This window comes from Anabrus simplex, chromosome 3 (assembly GCF_040414725.1).
Source record: "Anabrus simplex isolate iqAnaSimp1 chromosome 3, ASM4041472v1, whole genome shotgun sequence".
Taxonomy (NCBI): domain Eukaryota; kingdom Metazoa; phylum Arthropoda; class Insecta; order Orthoptera; family Tettigoniidae; genus Anabrus; species Anabrus simplex.
In genome coordinates, this window is record NC_090267.1 from 236,943,047 (window position 1) to 236,967,057 (window position 24,011).

Genomic DNA, 24,011 nt, shown 5'->3' on the forward strand with positions numbered 1-24,011 from the left:
TATCATATATGCACTTCAAAGGTAATATAATGACAAACATGTATTCTATTTGCATGGACTTTTATAGGTTATAATATATATAGTATGAAACACTAAGATAAATGAGAATGTGCATGTTTCGTACATTCGCCTTCTTCATACTTATAAAGCAGTATTTACTATGTCGCTAGCACATCCATTGCGCTCCACTACTGGAACTGCAAGCGAGCACACATTCAGTGCTGTTCCTCCGTCCTCCCTCCGCTCGCCCTCCGAAAACACCGATTGGTTTCCAAGCAACAGTTTACTACCGGAGAATACCGGAGGGAGCGCTGCACTCGCACTACCGATTGCAACTGCTCCGTTCCCAGCTCTAGCCAGCTCTAGCAGGCAGTGCCTTTGGGCAGTGCTCGGTAGGCAACGCCCAGACACAAGGTGTGTAAGCAGGTGGCTGTCAACGGCTGTCAGGAACATTCAGGAGTGCGCATTTTTGGGAAGTGAAGTGATTTTTCTGCACCAGAAAGATGGATGTAAGTATTTCTAAGCTGTTTACGTTATCATAAATTATTCTGTAGTGCTGCAGACATAGATTGAGCATACCTGTTGTCTCAGTATGGGTAAATAAATAGGATTTATGTAATTGTGAAACTCGGGAACATAACTTCTTCATCTTGCCATGATCATTCATCTCCAGAATTATTTTATTTTACTTTATTTTAGTTGATTATGTTACTGAGTTATTACTAGTGTTATGAATATTACAGACAGGTTATAACATATCATATTTGAGTTATGCGTTTGTTCAGATTACCTTTCCATATATATAGTTGTGGATGTATTATTCGTTTGTCTTTCACTTTGTACACCCCTTATTCTACCCAAAATGATGGTTGCAGCTGTATTTAGTGTAAATCAGTTATACTTCTTTGTGGTACATGCACATATTCATATTCTATGTCCTGATTTGTGTGTGCCTGCGTTTGGTTATTGGTAAGTATATTCTCACATTTGTGTCACTTAGGCATACTGACAGCCATTGGGATATATAATAATAATAATAATAATAATAATAATAATAATAAATGTTTTACTGCGCACAAATGTGCATGGAAAAAAAAAAATTCTTATGAGCAGTCGTCTGTACAGAATTTTGTTAAGGATTCTATTCTCAGTTTATACTTAAGTACGTGATAGCGTTCACAAAGTTCGCCGCATCTTTTGCACCTGCATTCCGGACTTGGCTCATGAAAGCTCGCTTTAATACACAGGCATTGGTCAAACCCATGGACTGAGAGCCTGGTTACAACGTGTCTCAATTCATAGCCTCCCTGAGTCCAGTTGCGTTTGATCATCGCATCACACTGGTAAAAGTCCCACCATATGCTGTCTCTCTTTTGTTGAAGCTCTTGTAGGAGTTCCTTATACGCTGGGGTGGCCGGGAGCAGTAGTTTCATACGCAGCTCTTCCACAAAGAATAATTCCCTCGACAGTTGGTATACGAGGCGTGATGGAGTGTACTTTGATAGGCAAAGTACTTTCTTTAAATAGAATGCTTTCACCTTCTCTATACTATGTAGTTGCCTCTTTCCAAGATATATCCACATATTTTCTAATCCATAGGTGGCTACAGGACTAACCTTAAGATGAAATAACTCGATGGCACATGAAAGTGAGAGATCGCTCAAAGATCTGATGTCGTTAATGGATTTTATGGCAGCATTTAGTCGGTCTTTTACATGTAACGAGAACACGTTCCCCGGTGTTTGAAAAGTGACTCCTAGGTACTTAAAATTTGTGACTGACTTTAGTTGCTGGTCATTGATTAAGAATGTTCCCCGTTTTCCTCCTTTTCTGAAGGTCAGAGAGACAGTCTTATTTTCATTTAACCTCAGCTGGTTCTCTTCTGCCCATTTCATAACTTTATTAAAAGTAGTCTGCAAATCTGAGAAGTTGACATCAGAACCATGTCATCTGCATACATGAGATTATTGACATTTTCTAAATCTATTCTTTGTACGATGTCAGCTGTGGCGGCAATGAAAAGCAATGGGCTTAGGGGGTCGCCTTGAAGGACACCAGTGGTTTGAAGTACTGGATATGACTTGGTGATGCCATCACTAATCTCTACCCAGTTATCTGTAAGGAGATTCTTGATGATTGGAAGTAGATAACAACTAGGTCCGATGATGTTTAGCAACTTCTCTAATACGATAACTCTGGGATATATAGTTCCCACATATTGTTTTTCACAGTTGCAGTGTTAGAAATTTTTTTTAAAAATGGGACATTCCATCACTACAAAAATGTTTAGTTCCCAAAAATTAATTTCTTAAATAATTTGGCCACAAAAGGGTTAACTACTTAAAATTACCTGATACTTAAAGCAAGAATAATCACATTTATTTACCACCAAAATACAAAATATTAGGATAGAAAATTACCACTGTCCATACATATTGGCCAGTGAAAATTTAGGCAAACATTGATGTCAAATACTTCTCAAATAAGCAAAAACATCACTCACTACACATTATCAATGCTAAATGCCACAGGGCACCTAATAAAATATATGTTTAGCAAAAAGAATAGGTTATCATTATAGTCTACAATATGTCAAAGTAATCCAATGACCTGGGCCCTATTTTTTCTCCATTACATCTATGGACTCTGTAAATTCATAACGGATACGATCTCCAATACACACAAATTTAGGTTGTGGCAGTTTCTTTATAATATTCACATGACTAATTAAAGTGACATCTTCACCTGGCCTGAATACCGTATTTTTGTTTGTCTACACACTTCACTTTGAAGCAGCAAATGTTCGAAACATTGTTGATTCTGTTGTGAATCAGATGATGCATCAAGATCATCTGCTTGTGAAGATTCAGTTAGATTGCCCAATGGCTGGAGTTCTCTGTTGTTGTACCTTTCAAGCCTGATCAGATCTAGTCTGTCAATGGGATATTTGTTCCGATTTAGTGGGAAAATCCCAGTACTCTCAAAACGTTTGTCTCTGGTGTGAGAGCAGTATGCCAAATTTCGCAAAGGATGTCAGTGCTCTCCCCTGACATTTTCGTCTGCCGGGTAGCAGGAATGAGTAGCCGGGCAGGAAATACTACATAAAAAATGAATATGATAAAATTTCAACATATTCCCTTCACAGCATTAACAATAATATCGTACAGGTAAATATTTACTGCAAAATTGAACAATTTTTGTTATCTTGACTAACAATTTCATATCTATAAGAGTATTTTGAAGTAGTGTTCTACTGCTCATTCATAATCATCTAACTCTGGGGCTTACCACTCGGTTGCTGTAGAGTGCGGTGGTGGTGGTGGCAATCATCGTCAGAGTGAAAAAAAATGGAAGGGATTCGACAATTCGAAAAACAAAGATATCGGCCAAAGAAAGACAAGGGCTACGCTGTGCGTGAAAGTGAAAGACTCTAGGCCTCGTGACCTAGTACCATTGGGATCTGAAAAGAACAAGAGTTGACCAAGGGAAGATGGATAAGATAGATGAAAGTGAGGAGCCTGGCACAAGTAAGTGGAAGCAAGACCAGGACGTCAGTTAAGGGCCCCGTTTTCGACAACCCACGCTCCCAAGTTAAGAGCCCCTGGGGCCCCTTTCAGTCGCCTTTTATGGCAGGCAGGGGATATCGTGGGTGTTATTCTACTGCCTCCACACACAGGGGGAAATGCCAATGAGTTTGTGATGTTCCACTGAATCGAGTGCTTGCATGCGATTCCACGCTAATCCAGGCACCGCTCGTGCACGTCACCACGTGACAGTCAAGCTAAACGTTTAAACTCTGATGCAGTTATGCTGACAATAATGAAGACTTAATGTTCAAATAAACTGTTTTACAGTATTTACGCCTTAATTTGGAGCACCCGATGCACCATATATGTATTATTATGTAACTAGCACATATCTAGGTTAGGTTAGCCAGGCAGTTGGTAAAAATGGCTGGATGTCAACAAATTCAGCCTCCTGCATTTTTCTTTGATTCATTCTCTGCCACTCGGTTACACCAGTTCTGTTTCAAGGGGCAAAATCCTCATTTATCCAATGGCTGCAGAAGATCTGTCATGTGAGAAGGGAGTTTAATAATGCATATGTTTTCACCCATAGCTTTCATGATAGTTTCTAGGTCCAAATGAGTCACATGTCCATCAAAGATTAATAGAAGGGGCCTTTCCTTCACTGTTTTGCAGAACTGTGTAAAGTAGTCTTGAAAAATTTCTGTAGTGATGTATCCTTTTTGTGACACTGCATACATAGTTGCAGGGATATCTCTGTGAACTTTCTGTCCTTTGGAAGTTACTCCTTTAATATTCCTAGGGTCACTTGAAAACCCAGATTCATCCAAATTCCAAACATTTTTTGGTTTATTATGTAAGTTCATTTCTTTAAATTTTTTCTCCAGTAAATAACAGAAACCATACACCGAAAAAGGATCAGAAGTGTTTTGTCTTCATGATTTTCCCAATGCTTCTAATCTCTTTTTAAACATAACCCATTCCTTCTACAAACATTCTGAAACCAGTCATCTCCAGGTCTGTTACTTTTAAAAGGTGTTTGCAATTCATGCTGTTCAATAAATTCATGTAGGCCTACAGTATTTTTTACATCTTCCTTTGATAATGCAAACCCCCATTTTGCTAAAATATTCGGATGACTAGCTAGTTTCTGTTCATGTTCAGGTCAGTGTGCTATTTTTCTACCTCTGTTTTTGGTAGTGGGATCCAGTATCTTCCTACCCAACACTGATTTTGATATGTTATACTTTTCTACCACAGCTCTTACGCGCTTCTTATCATTTATTACTTCACTAATAGCTTTAGATAATGTTTCTGGAGAATAAAGTTCACTTTTCTTCTTGTAAGTATGCACCATTTTATCACTTCAGTAACTTTTTAACATTCTTCCTACACTACACACACCAAAGCCATCTACAATTAAAGCCGGAAGATACACTTGGCAACACTGTACCCATCTGTCAAACGGAGGGCGAGAGAAAAGGGGGCATGCCCAACTTTGAATGACTTCACCCACATTCACTACATTTAGATCAACACAATGTTTATGATAAATGCACATTCTTCATAAAATGATACTAAGAAACACATATATCAGTAAATGCATTCACTGAAGTTAGAAATACACATTTTTACATGAATAAAAACAAAATACTTTAAGAACATTACTCACAAGCTCAGCGTTGATAGCTTCCTCCGCTTAATGTTTTTATCCTCACTGCTGACATAACTCTTGTTCTTAATCTGCTTTCTATAATTATTTAACTCGACATGAGGAAATGTAGACTGTAAATCTATCAGACTATTATTGTCATGTCCACAATGACTGTGTTCAAGCCAGAACTGTTGATTTACATCTCTTCCTAAAGCAGCTCTAGACAGAAGAGAGAAATTCTTTGTGATTTCTACAATCCAGGTAGTCTTCCTTGTAGTCTTCAGATACCAACAAGGTAAATATTCCTGTCACTGTTACGCAGACATTGTGATGGCACCACTAATCCACCTCTCTGAAGTTCTTCAAAATAGGGGTAATTTGTTTCATTACTCTGCAGGAGACCTAAACAGTGTCACAGCTTATCCTTCTGGATATTGTTCTTACTGCATGCCCAGAAACGTATATTATCCTTGACATCTCGAAATATCCACGAAGTTGGCTGTGCGGTTAGGGGCTCACAGCTGTGAGGTTGCATCCGGGAGCTAGTGGGTTCAAGCCCCACTGTCAGACAGCCCTGAAGATGGTTTTCCGTGGTTTCCCATTTTCACACCAGGCAAATGCTGGAGCTGTACCTTAATTAAGGCCACGGCCGCTTCCTTCCCACCCTTAGGCTTTTCCTATCCCATCGTCACCATAAGACCTATCTGTGTTGGTGCGACATAAAGCCAGTTCCAAAAAGGAGATTCACATAATAAAAGTGAGTCTAACTTGCTTATTACTTCCATATTGGGCCTAATACAGGGAGAATAATTTAAGAGTTCAGACTTCTGCTCGCATGCCGTGGGAACTCCCGAGCTAAGGGCTCAGGGCCCCGTGGTCGCCAACCCACGCTCTAAAGTTCAGAGCCCCTGGGGCCCCTTTTAGTCGCCTCTTACGATAGGCAGGGGATACCGTGGGTGTTATTCTACCGCCCCCACCCACAGGGGGATCATTACTACATAACTGATCCCCTGGTGCAAATGAAGGAGACTTTACCAGTTCATGACCTCTCCCACCTCATGCCCTTCCTCTTCGAATAGGTTGCCTGCTGCTAAGAGATCGTCCTCTGCTGCAAGATTGATCACGGCTGGTTGAAAGAGTAACTGCATATATTGTAGGTGCGAAGTCCACTGTGCATATTTTAACTAGCTAAATCGCTGTCATTATCCTACATATTACCACACTGTTGAGGTATAAAATCCTCATCGTCACTCATTGCATCTTTATCAGATAACTTATCTTTGTCACCTGATTCGTCTTCTCCAAGCTTTTCAAGTTCTGCTAATAATCGAACAGGAGCAAGTTTTTGCTGCTGAGCCATTATTACACTCTATACTATGCAAGGGACAGGCACTAACTCGTCCACTCGCGACCACTGCTAGAGGCATACTATTTAGTTACAACATACGCCCATATAGTGCCACTTGTAAGTATGTCAGAGGAAACAAGCAGTGAGCAGAATAGAGCTCTCCGTATCGAGGAAGTGAAGTGGTCAAAATGACTGCTTTTGGCCGTCCCAGGTATAACTGACAATATCAGTGTTTCCTTATCATCTACGGATGTAATTTTAGGTGTGAATATACATAACCATAAAAGATTGAAAGTCACAAAAGCACAACCTCATACGTAAAAATGTACGAGTGTGGAAATACCTTGAAATTGGCTAACGGTCAAAATGACTGCTCTGGCCGTTCTAGTGTTAAGAAGTACAACTAGGCAACCATCCTCTGTATAACTAATCAGAGAGAAAAGCTGGAAGGGATCCAATACTTCGAAAAAAGAAGGTATCGTTCAAAGAAAATTCTTCATGAGAGTCTGCTTGCCTTTGTATTAGACCTCAAATTTTAATGCAAGGTATTTAAGATTATAGTACCTGAGGAAGAAATGGTAGCTAGAATACTTAAAGGAATAGCTCCTCAATACCAATCATATATATCCTTAACCAAAAGTTCCACTGACTCTTCTGAACTAGAGCAGGCGTTTACCTTTGCAGAGGATGTAAAACATGGTGATGAATCACGTCATGTAAACTATCCACCTTCCCAAGCTCCTGGTAATTCCAACCATTATCCATCCTATTGTTCTGCTGAGAATTATGTTAGGAAATGTTATGCATGTGGATCCAGAGATCACCTGAGAAATAATTGTCCTTCTGCCAAACCTAGAAATTCCCCTAACCAGAACCCTGGTGTCTGTTATGCATATGGATTTAGACAACATACCAAAATAAATTGTCCTACTTTACCTGGAAACAATTCAAGGTGACTAGTACAAATTTTCTCTAAATTTCAATGAAAACTGTTTTGGGAATAATATAGTCAGTGATTTTTGTCTTCCTCATGATTTAATGATTTTTAGTAAGGTTAAGCCTAAAGCTTCTCTGGCACAAATCAAAGTTAATAATGAACCACTGTTAGGTCTGATTGATTCGGGAAGTATTGTGTCACTAGTAAATGGAAGTTGGTATCAAAGAATGAAATGTTGTGATTTGCATAATATTGAACCGTCTAAAATTGTGTAACTGCGAATGGGAGTAAATTGGAAATTTTAGGATCCATTTTGGTCAAAGTTAGAATTGATGAATTTACTTGGAAAATAAAATATCTTGTGACTTCTAAGTTGTCATGTCAAGTCATATTGGGTGCTGACTTTATAGCTAAATTTGGGATAGTTCTATCCTTACAAGATAGGAAATTTTCTTTTAAATTATGCCTTGATCGGGAATTTCATTTGAATGATTTTATGGTGTTTCATAGTAATGTTGCTTGTGTCATGATAGTAATGATTTGCAAAGATACTAAGTTAGACCTTGATCACCTATCTGATGCTCAGGCATCCCAAATTCACGAGCTTTGTGCCCAGTATCCCGAAGTTTTTACTAATCGCTTAGGATTAACAAATGTTCTCAAGTATCATATTGATGTTACGAGGGCGGTTTGAGAAGTTCTCGGAATCACCGCTAGATGTCAGTCCTAGAGCAACAAGGTCCCCGCGCAATAATCACACATCCTTTGTGAGTGAACACGTGGCGCGTCAGTGCTCTAGCTGCAGGAGTGTGGTAGTGACGACTCTTTGTTGTTCCCGCATTGTGATTTGTGACAATGGAAAAAACTGAGATTCGAGCAGTGATTAAATACTTTGTAAAGAAAGGTATGAAAGCAAAGGAAATTCATGCCGACTTTCAGAACACACTGGGGGACTCTGCTCCTTCATTTTCAACTGTTGCCAAGTGGACCAGCGAGTTTAAATTTGGTCGGGAGAGCTTGGATGATGATCCACGTAGTGGACGGCCAAAAAGTGTTACGACCCCAGAATTTATTGCAAAAGTGCATAAAATGGTCATGGAGGATCGTCGACTGAAAGTGCGGGAGATTGCTGAAGCTGTAGGGATGTCTTCTGAACAGGTATATTATATTTTAACCGAAGAATTGGGTATGAAAAAGTTATCCGTAAGATGGGTGCCGCGGCTCTTGACATTGGACAATAAACGCACCAGACTGGAATGTCCGAACAAAGTCTGGCCCGTTTTCAGTGCAACCAACAAGATTTTTTGTGCCGGTTTGTGACTACAGATGAAACTTGGGTCCACTACTATACTCCAGAGACAAAACAGCAGTCAAAGCAGTGGAAACATGTTGATTCACCACCACCAAAGAAAGCAAAGGCAGTGCGTTTGGCCGGAAAGGTCATGGCGTCAGTTTTCTGGGATGCAAAAGGCATTCTGCTGATAAATTATCTTCCTACTGGCCAAACAATTACGGGGCAATACTATGCAAACCACCTAGACCAACTACAGGAAAAGATACGCGAAACAAGGCCTGGTTTGGCAAGGAAAAAGGTCATCTTTCATCAGGACAACACTCCACTGCACACAAGTGTTATTGCCATGGCAAAACTTCATGAACTGCGGTACGAATTGTTGCCACATCCACCTTATTCACCTGATTTGGCACCATCAGACTTTCATCTATTCCCCGAGCTGAAATTTTCCTCGGTGGACGGAGATTTTCTACAAGGGAAGAACTGACAGCCGAATTGGAAAGGTATTTTGCAGGCCTGGAGGAATCTCATTTTCGAGATGGGATCAAGGCATTGGAACATCGCTGGACCAAATGCATTAGTCTACAGGGAGACTATGTTGAAAAATAAAAGCAGTTCCACCGAGGTAAGATACTTAATTCTAGTACATTCCGAGAACTTTTCAAACCACCTACGTACTGATAATATTCCAGTATGATCTCCTCTGTACAGACTGGCTCTATCCAGAATGACTGAGTTAAAGAAAATTATTGATCAAATGCCCAAGGATGGTGTCATTAGGCCATCCACTTCAGCTTATTCTGCCCCAATTTTCTTAGTACCTTAACCATCTGGTGGTTATCACCCGTTTGTGGATTATAGGGGGTTGAACCGAAAGATTGTTCTCCAGTCAGTTCTCTTGCCGGATTTACATATGTTTCTCATGGTTCTAAGGTGCCTCTTGATGAAGAATCTATTCCACTGACAGCATTCGCGACAGATTGGAACCTGTGTGAGTACACAGGGATTCTTTTTGCTTTATCGACTGGAGCTGTAGTGCTCACTCGCCTGCTAGATTCGGTCTTTTCTGACATAAAATTTAAATTTGTGATCAATTATTTGGATGACCTTGTATATTCAACTAATTTTGAGGATCACCTTAAACATATCAAAGAGGTTACCGACAGATTGAAGAGAGCGGGTTTAACTGTAAAACCTTCAAAGGCAAATTTTGGCAAACCTCAAATATCCTTTCTGGGGCACATAGTTTCAGCAGAGGGTATAGCCATAGAACATGCCCGTACCCAGTCTATTCATGATTTTTTTTTGCAAGTTGCTTAACGCCGTACCGACACAGATAAGTTTTATGGCGACAATGGGACAGGAAAGGGCTAGGAGTGAGAAGGAAGCGGCCGTGGCCTTAAGGGCTGCCGACAGTGGGGTTCGAACCTACTATCTCCCGAATACTGGATACTGGCCGCACTTAAGCGACTGCAGCTATCGAGCTCGGTATTCATGATTTTAAACACCCCCCCCCCCCCAAAAAAAAGCGTAAAAGGTATAGCCAGGTTCATTGGTATGATGAACTTCTCTAGGAAGTTTGTTCCAAATTATGCAGAAATTGCAACCTCATTAAATTATTTACGTCGCAAGGACGTTAGGTTCATCTGGGATCATCCCCAACAGGAAGCTTTTGAGTCTTTAAAAGCCGCACTCCAGTCCTGGCCATTCCTGATATCAACAAGAGATTTACTGTTCGGTCAGTCAGGGTAAATATGAGACATTTTTTACAACTTTGTTCATAAATTACAAACTACAACAGTGACAGTTATAAAAAAAAAATCATAATAAGTTGTGACTGGTGTTACAAAAAACACTGGAAACAACAGATTACTATATATTCATTAACTTTTGAAAAATAAATATAAATGTGCGTCTCATTTTTAACCTGCAAAAGGGGAAATTATGAGACAACCCAGGGGAAAAGTGAGACAGTATTGTAGCAGACTGTAAAATCATGTTGGAGAGTTAATAGGGTAATTATTGTAAGACAGTTTAGGGTCAAGGGAAGACAGGAAAAAATCTGGGTGTAATAGTTTGCAACACTTTCCTCAGTTTTATTATAGGAACAAAATGGCCATGTTCTGATACCACGAAATTTAGGCTTGAGATGCATTTTTATACTCATTCCTGACAAAAATTACTTAGTATAGACTGTTGACATTATCCCATTTAATTAAATGGTACCTGAGCTTTATGCCTGAATTTGTTACATTTTAATTATACTAAATAAATACATAGTGCCCATTGTAATCAGAATGGTGAAAAAATGAGACATCACTTGGTTTAAACTGGCTTAAAAGAAATTGTAGGAGTTCTAGTTTTTTATTTTCAAAAACATCAACTGTTCCTGGGAATGCAAATGTAATGCCTCTACCTTTCCCTGGTATTATTGGAACAGGAAATTTCCCTAGTAATTTTGACTTTTCCACAACAGATACATCATTTTCATTAAGCCTTAACACAGTTTTGTTATTGTCCACACAATTGAGACACATGATTTGCATGTCTCCACCTTCCAGAACTTTCTGAACAGTGGCAACATATTTATATTGAAAAGAATGCCGCTTTCCAGAACTTTCAAAAAGTACAAGTACAAAGTCACCTGGATTTACTTCATCTGCCATGGTCATTTCCACAGCATCTGTGTCAAGCAAATCAACTTCATCAAGACTGTCACCGCTACCTTGCCAATCTTCATCTTCGCTCAGATTTGTCTTATGGCGATGATGGGACAGGAAAGGGCTAGGGGTGGGAAGGAAGTAGCCATGGCCTTAATTAAGGTACAGCCCCAGCATTTGCCTTGTGTGAAAATGGGAAACCACGGAAAACCATTTTCAGGGTTGCCGACAGTGGGGTTCGAACCTACTATCTCCCAAATACTGGATACTGGCCGCACTTAAGCGCTGCAGCTATCGAGCTCAGTGAATGAACTTCTGCTCTTGATGGAGGTTTTACTACTGGAACTGTTGCCTTTTGAATACCTGTACCCTTTCTATCCTTCTTATGAAGTGGTTTCTGCTTTTCCCTCACAAGCTGGGAATACTCGTCAGATGTGTGTTGGTGTTGGGTCCACTCTTCTTCGCTTCATTATGGTTTTGTCAGTGTGTTTGATTTTTGAAAGTAGGATATTCTCAAAAGAATTTTCAGGAAGTATATCAGGAAAGGAGTCTGTAGGAATGACAAACATAAGTATTTAGGTACAGAAACAAGTGTACCAACTGTCTCATATTTCTCCTAAAAGTGCCTCACTTTTACCCTAATGATGTCTCATATTTTCCCCCCTTTTTTAAAAATGAATTTTCTTCTTAAATCAAAAACTTAAAATTGTGTTTTCAAGCTGAAAAAGAAGATTATTCCTTACACTACCAAATAAAACCAGAAACACTTTCCTGGATATTTGGGTTGAGCCAGAGTAACAAAATACAAAGTGCAATGCATGAAAGTTTTTTGGTTAGAAAAAACACCACTCAGGAAAAACTTGTGTACTGCTAGATATATAGTTCGGACACTTTCCAATTATTTTACCATAATGGATAAAAGACCAGCATATAATATCATTCATGCAAAGTGTTGAGATAATTAATCAGAGCAGAAAAAATTGAGTGTCTCATTTTTTCCCTTTTTTTTGTCTGTCTCATAATTACCCTGACTGACCCTATATTGAACATGTAAATTTTAATCTAGAAACTGATAATGAAGCCCTCTCGTGGGTTCTAAGGAGACCTAAGCATACCAGGAGTTTGACTAGATGGGTATTAAGATTTTTGGCCTTCAGTTTTATTGCCCACCACATTCATGGAACTGATAATGTCATTGCAGAAGGACTTAGCCGTATATTTGACGCTGAGAAAGATCCTCCTGAAAATCCTGAGGAAGATAAGGTTCTCCAAAATAATTCAGTAAAAGTAAGCACAATCTTTTCAAACCTTCCTTTGTTGTACCAAGACACTGGCCAACATCAATACGAAGATCCTTATTTGAAAATTATTTTAGGAAGAATTGATTCTGGTAAATCTGTAAAACCATATTCTTTCGTCAAAGGTGTACTCTGCTTTCAAGCTTGTAATGACAGAGAATTGAAGATTGTTGCCCCGAAGATTATGGTTCCTATTATCTTTCAATATTACCATGACGGTCCACTTGGTGGTCATTTAGGTACCTTTAAAACTTGACAGAAAATCAGGCAGTTCTTCAGTTGGAAGAAGATGGATCAAGATATCAAATCTTATAAAGCATGTGCAATCAGTAAACCTAATCTAAAAACCCGTGAGAGTCTGCTATCCTCTTCCCAAGCATCTTGCCCTATGGAGCGATTATTTGTTGATCTCATTGGAGCACTTCCTCGTTCCTCCCGTGGGAGTACTCGTGTGTTGATGTGCATTGATGCCTTTACCCAATTCTGTTGCATTTTCCCTACCAGGTCTACTAATTCCCAAACTACTATTAACTGCTTGAACTCAATTTTGGCTTCGTTTGGAACTCCCAAGTTCTTGGTATCTGACAATGCCAGTGCATTTACTAGCCACGTGTTTAAAAAAATTTGATTTGTGCATCTCGCATGTTACCACAATGCCCTTTTACCCCAACCCATCATATTTTGAGAGGATGAATAGGAATTTGAAGTCTGAGCATATCTCATTCCTGCGTAGCATGTATTATTTATTCACTCGCCAGCTCGCCAGGCCCAGTTCACTGCAGTGACTGGTAGTACAGTGTTCGCACTGAAGTATTGTACAGTACAATGGCTTGAAAATGTCATTGTTGGGAACGAGCCTTAGAAGTATTTCACCATATCAAGGCATATGTTGCAAATGCTAAGTTGCCAGAAAGTAATCCCTGTAAAAATATTAAAGAACAAATCCAAGACCCTTTAATACAGTGCAAACTAGCATTTTTCAAAACCATTTCTTTGGAATGTGAGCTTTTTCTCAGGCAATTTCATAGTAACAAACCATTTGCTCCATTTTTGTACTCCCATCTGAATGAACTATTATGAAGTTTGATAAATCGCTTTGTCGAGCGTAGTAAAATGGCAAATGCCATTGATATTAGGAGTATGTTTTTACTTGATCTACAGGACCCAACAAACTTAATTGAGGTAGGTAAAGTTGATGTTGGATTTGGTATGAAAAAGGTACTTAAAGAACTAAAATTGTCAGAGAGAGAAATTCTTAGTTTTAAACACGAATGATAGGAAATATTAGTTGCAGTTGTGACAATCCTGTTGGATAAGAGTCCTTTAAAGTATAGATTAGTGAAAGGTTTTAAGAATTTGAACCCACATATGATATTTCAGCAACCAAGTCTTGGTCAGACCTGCTTCTGTTGCATGAAGGTAACAGAATAACTGAAAATGTGGCCGATAGGGCATAATACATTCCTCTGTGTTGTGAATCAAAGGAAGCTTTGGAAATTAAATTCAAAGAATACTGTATATCTCAGTATCTGATGATAGTATGGGTTTGGACATTTTCTTTGCTGACATTTTAGCAGAAAACAAACAGTATAGTGAACTTTGGCAAGTAATAAAGCTTTGTGTTATACTGTCTCATGGAAATGCTTCAGTGGAGAGTGGCTTTTCTATAAATAAATCAGTGTTGGTAGAAAACATGCATGAGGAGTCAATTATTGCACAAAGACAAGTGTATGATTCCATTTTGTACTATGGAGGTGTCAGATACATACCAATCTATATATATAAAAGAACATGTCCTGACTGACTGATTCATCATTGCCGAGCCAAAACTACTGGACATCAAGATATGAAATTTTGAGGACACATTTATATTACAATATAGGTGCTCGCTAAGGGAGGGTTTTAGGATATTCCAACGCAAAGGCGGTGAATTTTTAAAATGAGAGCATCTATATCTCGAAACTTAAAAAAGTTTTTTTTAGTGGGGGGGATCATCTTAACTGCGATCATTTTTAATCTTTCCTGGGTTTGTTTTCAAGAGCCATCTTTTCCTTTGGTGAACCTTAGTTAGATTACAGTAGATACTGCTGGTATATAAATAAAAATTTAAACACATTTGAAATAAACTATAGGAATGGTATTGACCGCGCAATTGTTCACCTCTATAATAAGGTCGATAATGCACAGAAGTATATCATTCTATCGCCAGGAAATGTTATTTTCGAGCTGTGCTCATAAGAAATACCAGGATTACTTGGAGAAGACATGCCTGAAGTTCAAAGAAGAGGACAGGAGAAAAGCTGAGAAATGAAGAATAAGAGATGAAATACAAAAGTTGGAGGACAAAAACAGAAAAGGTTACAAGAATGCAGTCACAAGAATGTGAAGCCAGAATTAAAGATAAAATATACCTACTTGAAACCATGATAGGTTTCTTTTTGCCCTCTCAAGCTCCCCTTCATCTTGGTTTGAGCTGACTATGTTTTGTAACTGTTTTTCCTTCTGTAATGCGTTAAAGTAATTTCTAAACGAGTCACCTCAGTAGTTTGGGAATAGCCCCTGTTTCATCGGCCTAGAGCCCTTTAGGTTTTTAGGTTTTCATTGTCTTGGAGTGCAGTGTATGCCTCCATTCCTTTTGTGTTTGGGCCAGTTATTTAACTTGTTCTTTTCCATGAAGGTTGGGTTTTAAATACCCCTGAATAAAATCATTTTTCGAATTGTAAGTTGTGCCTTGAGAGGTCAGTGATTGCCTTGAGTGGGCTTGGAAAACTGAGAGCCTGTTAGCTCTTTTTCAAAGTTTTTGTAATACTAACAAGTGCCTCTAGAAGGCTAGAAATTGTATTTTGGATAGCAAGTGCTCCATGAATTAGGGGATTTCTGTCCTTGAATAAATTTGTGCTCTTTTGTAAATTTGAGCTGGGAGCTCAGAAATTGTAAAGTGAGGGGCTTGAAGCCCAGGATTTGTAACAATCACTAAATTTTGGATTTTCCTTGTCTTGTTTCAAGTTTGTCATTGTACCTGATGTTTCATTGTTATGAAAAATTGTTAAGTTTGAAGTCCTAAAAGAAATATAACCTTTGTTAAAGTTTTAAATAAATTCTTGACCCCAGCACCTTCTTTAACATCTTTTTGCTCCACGGGTAACCCCGTAACGAGTGGTAGCAGAGCCTGGTTGAATGGGTCTCAATTAAGCCCCTTTTGATGGCCATTTTATTTATACATGAATAATGACAGTATTACTATTAAAATAACTAATGAACACACAATGTTGGTAATAATGTAAAAAGAATGCACCACCACAACAAAATTACACACAATTTTTTTCTGATTGTCGACAACGAACGCACAGCCCACCTTCGTATTTTCTGCCAGGTCATTATTTATATGTTCTCTACTGTTCAAAATGTTGTATTTCCTATTTGAGTGATAAATATTGTACAGGTGTGTGTTGGGGTGGAGGAGGCTGTTAAAAATTGCACAAATGCTAAATTTTTGTCAGGGAAATTAGTTTGACTTTCTGGATGGGAACCCTGTATAAGTCAAAATTGGGCTTCATTTAGGCCCGGTTTCACAGTATACGCTTAAGCCTCGGATCGGGCTTAAGCGGGAGCTTAAACTCTGGACACGTTTCACAGTGGGGAGTGCAAGTGGTAAGCCGAGCTTATCTGTGACTGGCTTAAGCTGTATGCAACTGAGGTTTAAGCTAAGGATTCAGTCTACCACGATGTTTTCTGAAGAAGACGACTTTGATGACAAGGAAATGCAAATTATTTGAGCTCATATGCAGCATAGAAGAAAACCATGACCCAAGAATATTTAGAACGCGTCCAAATCATTTTCATGTGTGGAATGACAGAGAATTCTACGACAGATTTCGGTTAAGTAAAGAGTCAGCAATGATGGTACTAGAAATGATTGGTGATCCTATTAAACATAAAACCGACTGGTAAGTACCTACGGTATATAATAGATACAAATATAATAGACCTATTAATTAATATATACCGTATATGTATGTTATTACATTTGCAATTCATTCTTTTATCGCATTCATGTTATCGCATAACCATCAATTTACTTTATATTTCAGGAACAAGGCCCTCTCACCCGAAACAATCCTCCTCTTAGCATTGAGGTTATATGCAAGTGGCAGTATGTTAATTACGGTCGGCGATTTCTGTGGCGTCTCGAAATCGACAGCATGCAGAGCTGTCCAAGTTGTTTCACACCACATTGCTCTGCTGAGGGATAGATTTATCAAGTTCCCTGCCACTCAGGAAGAAAGGATTAAACTGAGGGAACAGTTTTATAAAATAGCCAGTTTTCATCGTGTTATCGGAGCTCTAGACTGCACTCATGTCAGAATTGTATCACCAGGTATGCATTATGATCAGTTATTATTATTATTATTATTATTATTATTATTATTATTATTATTCTCTTTTCTCTGTACAAATACATTTTGTGTCACTCCTAGCTTTGAGGTTTTGTTGTGCTAAGGTGAACAGTTGCAGAATGGATACACTGATGTACACATTCAACTTCCCCGCTTAGAACCTAACATTGGAGTTTAACATTTCAGTTGAAATGCTGCACTCGTGAACTGAAGCCTGTGGTAAATGTGTGTAATACAGTGCATGAATAACCTTACCCTAGGATGAGTACTTATGCATGTATCCATTCTGTATTTGTAGGCCTATGATATGTAACTGACCTTTTCCTGTTATGATGGGCTTATGTTGTGTTCAGCTAAACAGCTGCAGGATGGATACCTCACTAATGTACACTTTCAACTTCCCCGCTTAGAACCTAACATTGAAGTTTAACATTTCAGTTGAAATGCTGCACGCATGAACTGAAGCCTGTGGTAAATGTGTGTAATACAGTGCATGAATAACCTTACCTTTCTACGCTAGGATGAGTACTCGTGCATGAATCCATTCTGTATTTGTAGGCCTATTGTATGTAACTGACCTTTTCCTGTTGTGATCACCTTGACAGCTCCAGGAAGGCTACACCGATGTGTACATTCAGTTTAAACAGTTAAATTTTAAATTCCAAGGCTGGGTTTTCATTTTGAAGGTTGCACTCATGTATGGAAGACTGTCTTAAGGGAACCTGGATGTGAAAAAGTCATCAAAAAATAGTATTTTGGCTTTTCACTTCTCTGTACAGACTGAGTTTTCCTGAATTCATAGATATATAATGTGTATGGGGTAGCACAACAAAAGTTATTTTTTTAAAATATGGTTGAACCCATGACAATCCCTCTCATCTGTCATTTATCATTACAAGTTAAATACCTAGTTTTTGTCTTGTACCAAAAAAGCTGTGGTCACTGGAAAGCATTATAGCCACAAACACTTCCCCTCCTATGAGGTTCTCAAGGCTATTAACACCAATTTAACCAAAATAGGATGAAAGTGAATATGGAGCCGGAAAATTTTGAAACAGTTAAGAGTGAGTTGAACATCATGAAGTGTTTGCTTTGAGCTTCACCAAAAATGATGTTTTTCAATTTTTAGGTTCAGTTTCCTCTGGAACTGTAAGATCTTGTGCAAGAAAACTCAGCACTCATCTTTAAAACCCTAATGGCTACAATAGAGGCTTATAGAAGTTAATTTCCCCAAAATATTAGTTACATGGTACTCGACCTCTCCGACTTCTTGAAGGAAAAAATTATTTTTTGAGAACCTATTTCAGTAAGGTACAATAACTATTTGGATACAATTGTAAGTCTTTATTTCAGGTAATAGTGTTATTGACTTCCATAAGAAGAATTATGGCTGATAAATTAAGACAAATGCCATTAATTTCATGGATATGGGTCTTCAGAAATAAGCCAATAAACATACAGAATCACATCCAGGTCACCTTAAAGGGTGAATGATTCTATGAAGAAGTTTAGGTTAGATAGAAAAGCAGGTAGCTTAGCTTTCTATCTGTTCATGGCAAATTTGTGCATGTAACCTTTCTGAATTTTTATTACTACTGCATGTAACTTACATTCTTGTACTCTGACATATTAACTACCACTTGTCATTGCCTCATTTTAGGAGGAGAGAATGCAGAGATTTTCCAAAACAGGAAAGGATTTTTTTCCATGAATGTTCAGACTCTGTGTGATCCTGACGTAAAGATCACTGACATTGTTGCTCGATGGCCTGGTTCAACACACGATTCTACTATATTTAACAATTGTTATAAGAGCTCGATTTGAGAGTGGTGTTATCGATGATGGTAGTCTAATCATTGGAGACAGCGGCTACCCAAACAGGCCATGTTTCATAACGCCACTAGCTGCACCCGATTCACCTGAAGAACAATTGTTTAACGAATTACAAATTCGAACCAGAAACTGTGTAGAAAGGAGTTATGGTGTATGGAAAAGAAGATTCCCAATACTCTCCACAGGCATACGACTTCACCATAACAAAGTTCAGAGTATAGTGGTAGCTGTACTACACAATATATGCTGCCTTAATAATGACATGAATTTACCAGTGTTGGAGCCACATATTGAAAATGCAGTGTCTGCTTTGAGCTTCACCAAAATGTACCTAATGCTAGGAAAACTCAGAATTTCAATAACTCTGTAAGAAATGCAATTATTTATGACCATTTCAAAAATTTAAGACAAATTCAAAGTTAAAAACATGTTTTAATTGTCAAGAATGTAATGTACACATATACTTCATAAATAAATAAAAATATCACAGGCTTTTTTTAAATATTTCTATCTCTAATTTTAACTTTCCTTCACTAAATTGTGTTCATCTTCATGTAGTTTCATTTTCATTGCATGACTCTCCAGTATCAAATCGTGCTGTTCATTCATTTGCTTGATTTCTTGATTTTTAATTCATGTTCTTTTTGAAGAAGCGTGGTTTGTAAGTGGACAAGTTTCAACTTTGCTTCTGCCAGTCAATCCCACTTTTCACTGGTCATTAATTGCCCAGTAGAGTCTTTGACTTTACCTGCAAGTATAATACCACACATTAAAAAAATACTGTTAATTTTACCAGTAGGTAATGTACATTACTACAAAACATGAGAAAATCTTGGCTGGCACATTGTGTGGAAGCACTAACTGGAACACTTTTTTCTGTGTTCTGCATTTAATCATTAACAGTTTAAATAAAAATACCTGTGTTTTTCTTAGTTGGATTCTTCTGATTTGCCTTCTTGACATCCAGTGATGTTGTTGTACCTAGAAAATAAATGTTTTTCATCATCCTTCAGAATTTACTATATTGTTTTACAAACATTCATTCCCACATACCTAAATATGCATTCTAAGCCAGCAATCATTATGTGTTTATCAGCTTATTATACATTCCCATATGCACACCATTTTTGAAGAAATAGGTAGGAATATAAATTTAGTTTGTCATGAGGTGTGTGAATTATTACATGAAAACCAAACAAACCTAATGGTAGAAATAAGTAACCCATTCTTAAAGTGCATGGAACTTAACAATATAGCACATGTATGAATAATAATTATGAGACCTAATATGCTGCAACTATGAAATAGTACGTATATTATTTAACATTCATACATGTTATTTTTTATTCAATTGGTCATGACATAAACCTAAACACTGATATTTACCTAGCAGAGAAATAAGCATGCTAACAGTATGTACAGACTCGCCACAAACAGTAGGTTGAGGAAATAAATCATTCCCATCATCATTCCCATCATCATCATCATCCACTACAAATCTCAGTTCTTTGGACATCGGTTGCCTCAACATAGCTGGCACATATTTACTCCAGTCATTGCTGGGAGTTCCTAAAATAATAAATAATTATGAAAATGTATCCAACAAACTTTTTAAAATTTCATAGATTGCTATATGTGCCACTATGAAAGTTTTTTTTTTTTTTTTAACAATTAAAAGGTATCATCTGGGTCACTGAACAGCACACTGATATGGATTGCCTCAACATTGATGGCACAGTTTAAAAAAAAAAAAAAAAAAAAAACCCTTTACAGATGTAATACTGAAAACTGGTCCTACAAATTTCAAGCAATTAAAATCATTTTAAAATTTGAATAATGCATTCTTGTACAGTATTATAACTCTCATTACCTATACCTTTGATATGTTCATGACAAATAAAGCAATCCCTCTATGCATATGATTCACTTTACAGAACAATTACTGACCTGATAAGCTGCTGTCTTTCCCAGTGTTACTACATTCTGCAATAGCATTATCACTGGAACCTGAAATATTAATACATGAATTAGAGCAGCACAGTGAAAAACATTTAGTTTTTTAAATATTCAGACACATATTTATTTAGGCCTACCACCATAACTCAATGAATCGCAAATATGAACCAGAAACTATATACAAAAAACTGCCAGTCTATGGAAAAGAAGATTCAAGTGAGGTAAGCTAGGGTGGAGTAAGTGAAATCACCAACTTTTTTGAAATCCTTCTTTCTTTCTTAATCCGTTTACCCGCCAGGGTTGGTTTTTCCCTCGGACTCGGCAAGGAATCCCACCTCTACCCCTTCAAGGGCAGTGTCCTGGAGCGTGATACTTTGGGTCAGGGGATACAACTGGGGAGGAGGACTAGTGCCTTGCCCAGGCAGCCTCATCTGCTATGCTGAACGGAGGCCTGGCAGAGGGATGGGAAGATTAGAAGGGATAGGCTTGGAAGAGGGTAGGAAGCGGCGGTCATGGCCATCGCGACATTTGCCTGGAGGTGAACTGAGAAGCCACAGAAAAACCACTTTGAGGATGGCTGAGGTGGCAGATAATCACGCTCCAGGACCACTACACTACAGAGGCGGACTTTTTTGAAATCATTTCAGAAAAAAATAGGTAAAGAACTGACAGGGAATCTCCCACTTGGGCGACAGTCCTGACTGCAGATCAGTGGTGAATGAATGAATCTTAGGTTGGAGTATATAATAATTGTACATTACAACAAACAAATCAGCAATGATCCAGTTAGGGAATCACACACCATGTAAGATGAAATACAGATACGGTAATTTTTGTGAAGGAATCATTAGCCTACAAGATAGAGAAATGAGATACAATTATATAAATGTATGGGAAACTAGAATAAAAATCTACCGAAGGATAATATCAAGGATTAAATGAAATGAATGAAGCCTCTTTTACACAGAAAATAGAACACTGATCTTCACTCTACAAAATAAATTCATCACCATAAGATCTATCTGCGTCGGTGCGATGTAAAGCAAATTGTAAAAACAAAAAATCAGTTACTGACCTGACACACAGTTATCTTTCTCAATGTAGCTGCAACCAGCAATAGCAATATCACTCGAATCTGAAATTAAAAACAGAGAAATATGGACAATATTTCAATAGTATCGAGCCACTTAATCGAATGCCTACTTCCATTTAACATGCAATAACCTAGCCTATATAACATTTTACAAAATGAAAGAAAATGGAATATATGCCTACTTACTTTGCACTACATTAATGTCGTCACAGTCATAAACTGAAACGAACCCATCAATTTGAACACCAATTAACTCTTTCAGTTCTTCGTCGACTGGTGTTATTAGCGATGGCTTACTTGGACCACCACTTGTACCTCGAAGAGCACATTTTTCGTCCGCATACTTATTTTTGGTGATTTTTTTCATATTTTCGTACTTCTTCTTTAGCACATTAGCATCTCTATGCACTGCACCACTCCGGGCATTAAATGTATCCGCAGTTTTGTTCCACGTTTGAGCTTTTCTATTCCACAATAATTTATCTGATTGTTTACATTCTATTATATGCTTATAATTTTTTACAATCTCCAATAAAATGCAAACTTCTTGCGAACTGAAGTTTGCAGTACGCTAATTGGAATCACATTTTCCGTTCATTTTTCTCTATCTTGGCTGGTAAACGATGTATAACCTACAAGTCAATCAATCATACGCTACGGATGTAAACAAAGATGAGAATTGAATCATTGCGTATGCGCAAGCATTACCAACTTCGGAGATGTTCAGCTTAGTAAAGCTGCACATGGTCCCCCTACTGTGAAACTCGTAGTGTTTAAGCCAAAGCATAAGCCTTGCTTAAGTGGCATGCGTGGCTTACTAAAGCTTCGGCTTAAACTCAAACTGTGAAACCAGGCCTTAAGAATTCATTTAAACCTTGTATTTCTGTTACGCATATTATATCTATTCAGTCATGATTTCACCTGCTAATTCAATTGTATATGTGTTGCATAACAACTTTGTTTACTGTATTAATCTGCATCTGGGTGTTTACCATTTGGGTAACACTTCATTTAAATTTAAAAACTTGGTTAGGCAAAAATCCTATTTTGGTATTATTAGGTAATTACCTTATTTCTGTTACGTCAACAAAATCTTAAATACTAAATATTATGCCGTATTAAGATAGCTTGGGTCGTCAACTTGTCTATATTAAGGCCAAACACATGTAAATGATCACCTACAATGGTAATCAATTCTGTTGATTGTTTCTAGACGATGACCTCCTCCTTAATTATAAATAATAAAGTATTTCCACCTATCAATACTTATTTATTGCACTTATTATGCTACAGGACCGGTTTCGACCCTTTACATAAGGTCATCTTCAGCTGAACCATACATACATATCTATGTGATGAAGTTATGATTAAGATTGTATTGTCAAAGGAATGCCATGCGATAATAAACATTAGGTCACATCCAAATGTGGCATGTCGTAACGTGAACTGGCGTATATGTCACTATGTGCAACAATGCATTGTATATCTAAAATAGTATGTTTAAGGTCTTAAAATTAGTTGATAAAACACATCTCTACTTAAAACTAACTTATATATATGTACAAGATGAATACAATATATGGGAGCACTTCATGCACATGAACGTTCATGTCTTGCTTGTTCAATTCATCGGCTGACTCCTGTGTTCAAGTCTTGTTTAGCTGCTGTTCCTGGAGTTTAAATGATATGGTTTGCTTGTAAAATTGTATAAGTAAAAGATTTTGTCTTCATATATATACATAGAATAAAACACTTTCCAGTTTTAAAAAGGTGCCAGACGTATGGATAAAATTAGGCTAAAATATGTTCAGCTTTGCTGTGTGTGTTGCCTTGTGTTAAAATCAAATCATGTCCTGAGGTCTCAGCCACACCAACAACAATAAATATAACATCACTGCACAGCTACAAATGGGAAAGGAGCCACTACTTTGAACTTAATGTCACTCAAATTTTATGGACGTCACAGGACAAAATGATTTGATTTTAACATAAGGCAATACACACAGCAAAGCTG

At 37.8% G+C, this 24,011-nt stretch overlaps 1 protein-coding gene and 1 long non-coding RNA gene across 2 annotated transcripts in view; one reads left to right on the forward strand and one right to left on the reverse strand.

The window, feature by feature from the left end:
• Positions 1 to 381: 381 nt before the first annotated feature.
• LOC136866186 (mediator of RNA polymerase II transcription subunit 25) overlaps positions 382 to 24,011 on the forward strand; it is a 106,285-nt gene continuing 82,655 nt past the window's right edge. Inside the window, exon 1 of the mRNA XM_068226643.1 lies at positions 382 to 509. The gene's annotated coding sequence lies outside the window, so the exon portion shown is untranslated. The remainder of the gene's footprint in view (positions 510 to 24,011) is intronic.
• On the reverse strand, positions 18,780 to 20,412 carry LOC136866187 (uncharacterized). The gene is made up of 3 exons (XR_010859518.2): positions 20,335 to 20,412; positions 19,867 to 19,929; positions 18,780 to 19,696 (listed from the first exon to the last, which is right to left on the reverse strand). It is a non-coding gene; the product is annotated as an uncharacterized lncRNA (long non-coding RNA).